Here is a 4420-nt window from a genome sequence, read left to right on the forward strand (position 1 = left end):
TATTTGGCTTATTTTTGTGGTTTGTTTGCCTGAAATTACAGATCATTGTCTGACATAGGGGCCATAACAGATACATTTACTTGTTCATATCATTATAGCTATATTACAGATTGCAATAAGTATTACACTATTCCTGTGGTAACACAAACATAATTTTGCGTGAGAATATACGTTTCAATAAAAATACCCCAAACAATCAGATTTCTGAATATAAGCATTCTTTTTTTCCTCTCTCTTTATCAAAACTTGGAATTGATTCCCAGTGGGCCAATATTATATAATTCTAAATAGAGAAATTAGTATGTGTGCATGATCCTGAGTCCTTTAAAAAACTTTAGCAGCATTTCCCATTATACTTTCTCAAGAAAGAACCATTTGATACCTCCTTCATTACCTTTGTGGAGCCTGGCAAACTTTTTATTTTTCATGGTCCTTTGATCATTATGGTTCCTATGTTATTATTCAAAGTAACTTTATGAATGTGACATTTTTAGATTTTCTCTTTAAGTCTTTTTGGTATTATTTCAATGCTATTTTAAATTATTTTAATTGACTATTTTTCTTGCTATTTGATTTTTATTGATTTTCTTAGTACCATTATTATATGACACCTTAAAAGTATTTGGTCAGAGGAAAACCTGATCCTAGAAATAAATATATACAGTCATACTTTGCTTCGTAAGTAAGACGTTCTGGCAAGTTCTAGCAATATTAATGCTAACAAGAAACTGAGTAATCCTCAGTACTTTTGTCACTTTTTCCCTTGATACTTCTCAGCCAAAAACACTACTTGTGCATTAGGACCCACTGACGAAAGCCAGCATAGAACTGCCTTGCTGGGAATTTGACCTTTCCCCTCAAAGTAATAAATCTAGTTTGGGGGGAAAAAATCTGCTTGTTTTAGAATTGTTATCATTTGCCTGATTGCATATAATCATACTGAACAACTCTAGTATATTACTTGTTTTCATATAGATGACATAATTTTGAAAGAAGCCAACAGTAATGATCAAATATTCATCACTAATGATAATGCTCCCATTATGAAGAACAACTAACTGGGGAGATAGAATGTTTTCTGATTATACAAACCAGTCCCATTTCACAATTCAACAATAAATGGTTGCTTCTATGCATTAGTTAAATGGAAACAGTTGCTATTAGGAAAGGACACCATGCACTTGAATGCTTTCATATGAATTAACAAACGAAAATTAAGTCAAATTTTTACTCTGTAGTAAGTTCATGTGAGAAAAACTGTAAATCTAATTATATCCAAACAAAAGGCACTATCTTAGTTAACAGAGTCTTAAGCTGTAGCACTTGAAGCAACGTCCAAGGAAGCATTCAAAAAACAACAGGTTGCATAATCTAAACAACATTAAACATTTTTAGATTCTACATTGCAATACATTTATTAGGCAAGATCAAAGGGATCAAACAGTGCATATGCTGGACAGGGCTGTCTTAAAGCATGGGCCTGATGGGCACTTGTCCGTGGACCCCACAAGCACAGGGGCCCCACACTAATCTGTGTATGTTAACCCTTCAATGCACTTTGGATCAAATAAATACAGCAACTGTATGATTTACTGAGTATTATTGTGCTTTTCAAGCCTCTTGTATTGTTCAAATGTTTATCATGTTGACTAGTTGTTGCTGCATAGCATGTTTTTAATGTTTCCACACCAATTTTGTTGGAAGTGCCAATAAAATAAATATATGTTTAATTTTATCGACTATTTACATTTTTATTCCTGTGAGTAGTTGTCATAGGGGTCCCAGTACACTGCTTTGCCCGGGACCTATAATGCTGTTAAGACGGCCCTGATGCTGGAGTAACCAAAACTTTATATCAGATTAACAACACTTGGAAAGATGTTTCATGAAAGCACCGAAAAGAACTATATAATAGTTTCCACCTGACATTCAGAATGAAGAAAGACTCAACAGATGACTATCGAACTAATTTCCTGTTTTAGGGGCTTTGTGGGCACTTATGGTATAAATGACACAAAATGGATGCTTCAAATAGTCTTGAAAATTAACTTGGAACTACTGAAGCTTAAATAGAACTGGCTTAATTTCTCAATTGAAACTTCTATTAGTATATTTTGCAGCAACTGCATTTTTGGTCATCTCCAAGGGGAACCAATGTACAACCAAATATATTAGTGCAGATGGAATTATTATTATGGAACACCAGCAAGCTATGAAGTCTTGGTAACATAAAACAGGTTGAATCCCATTCATCCAGACTCAATCTACTGATTCTGTCTTAGCTTGAAATTGGAGTTTGGATTACATCTTTTCTGGCAAACATTTTATTAAAAGATATAACCTTTCATAGACTACATTTCATTTAATCAGATGCATAGATCAGTTTTCTGATGATAAACAGCTTTATATCTCCAGCCCCCTTGATCCAAGTAATGTTCTGGCTGCCCTTTCTCAGTGCCAGAGGCTGTAAGAGTCTGAATTGGGGACAACGGTCCTCAGTTGAACCCTGGAAGAGTGGCTTTGGGTGTAAGAGACTTCAGGATCTGGTTGTTTATCATCATTAGATATGGATGAGGTTACCCCTTTGTACAACTTCATGTTTGTACCAGTTGTGCCCTTACCTGGCTCATGAGATCCTGAGTATAGTCCTAGTCATATCTTGGTTGGATTATTGCAACACATTCTACATGGGACTACTCTTGAAGATTATTTGGAAGCTACAATTGGTGCAGAATGTAGCAGCAAACACAGTTCTGGGGGCCCCTAGAGTGGTACATAAAAAACCATTGTTGCATGAGCTGCCTTGGTTACCAATTTGCTTCTGGGTCCTGTTCAAGGTGTTTGTTACTACCTTTAAACCCAATATGGAATGTGTCCAGGTATCTGAGAAACTGTCTCACTCAAATGGGACTAGCCTGCCCCCACTTGTGCCAGTGGAAGAGATGTTCCTGCTACAGACCCTGTGTGCTATGGAATTCCAGCTGGCAGGTTAAGTATTTTCTGCTGTGAGCGAACCCTGTGGAACACTCTAACACCAGAGGTGAGAACTGCGCTGAACGCTTTACTATCAGAACTAAAATATTTGTGGATGTGTTTTATTTCAAATTATATATCATCAAACATATGATATCAGTTTAAGCTGAAACTGGATTGATTCACAGCAAATCCCCAATAGATTTGAATCCATTCTGATCAAATCAATTTGAATCTGAATTCTCAAACACCCAATAACTTAAACTTTCCTACCATCACAGCAACGGTAGGATAGTACATTGTATTACACTTTCTCTAAGGATTCCCATTCCTCTAGAGAAACTTTCTTGGAAGATGCAGAAGACTGCTCTGAAGAGAAACAGATGGGAAAGCACTACTGGACGGCTGGATGTCTACACACATACACATTTGGTTACAAGCCAGCGCACATACAATATGGGAAATATTTTTCTACTCCAGGAAGGGGTAATTAACTTTGACCACATATAAGAAGTTATTTCCACCGCAGGGAACTTTACAGCTTTATTATTAATTAAGTATATTTCTATTAATAATGATCAATTTATGACAGGAGGGGTTAATTATTATGCCAGTCATGATAGACAATGAAACGCTGAAGCTGTGTTTCCAATTTGAGAACAGGAACTTAGAGTTAAAGCCAAACCAAATCAACATACTTTTGTTTGCAGTGATTTAAATAAATAGCATCTGATTCCTATAAACTTTGGCTACCATAGATATGATAGTCCTTTGGGTTCGAAGAAGACATAGGGTTATGCAGTCTGGAAGCACAAAGTCTAGCACAATGGGAGCACTGGAAGTCCATTGTTGTAGTAACTGTGTGTTACTATTCTCTGACACCACACATGGTTTTCTACCAATTTTTGACAGCGCCTGTCTTCCAAGCCAGTGAAGGCTTCATAGCACAAGGCTCGCCAGCGGGTTCTGTCAGCAGCTGCAGCTTCTCATTCCCTTGGCTTGATGTCACAGTGGCGTAAAGTTTCTTTCACGGCGTCTTTGTAGTGCTTCGTGGTTGACCTTGAGGTCTCTTCCCAGACTCCAGTATACTGTAGACCAGCTGGCTCGGCATAGGGCAGTCATCCATTCTGTCCCACCCATCTCAACTGAGATCTCATAAGCAGGGATTCAGTACTGTGGATTCTGCATGATCCAAGACTCCCATATTTTAGCTGCAAATATACAGGTCACCACAAGGTGGGAGCATAGTCTTTGCTGCCATCTGGAAATCGTCTAGAGTTTTACACCCCAGAAATATTAATCCTGTCATAATTATGAAATACAACTTAGTAAGTACAAGCATTGTATAACTGTATCCGAAACAGTCCATGTTATTATAATGCCTGAATTGGAATGTTATGTATATCACCAGGACGCAAGTAAGAAAGACAAATAGTTGTCTTTTAAT

This window comes from Pantherophis guttatus, chromosome 3 (genome assembly GCF_059756535.1).
Source record: "Pantherophis guttatus breed Tessera chromosome 3, ASM5975653v1, whole genome shotgun sequence".
Lineage (NCBI taxonomy): Eukaryota > Metazoa > Chordata > Lepidosauria > Squamata > Colubridae > Pantherophis > Pantherophis guttatus.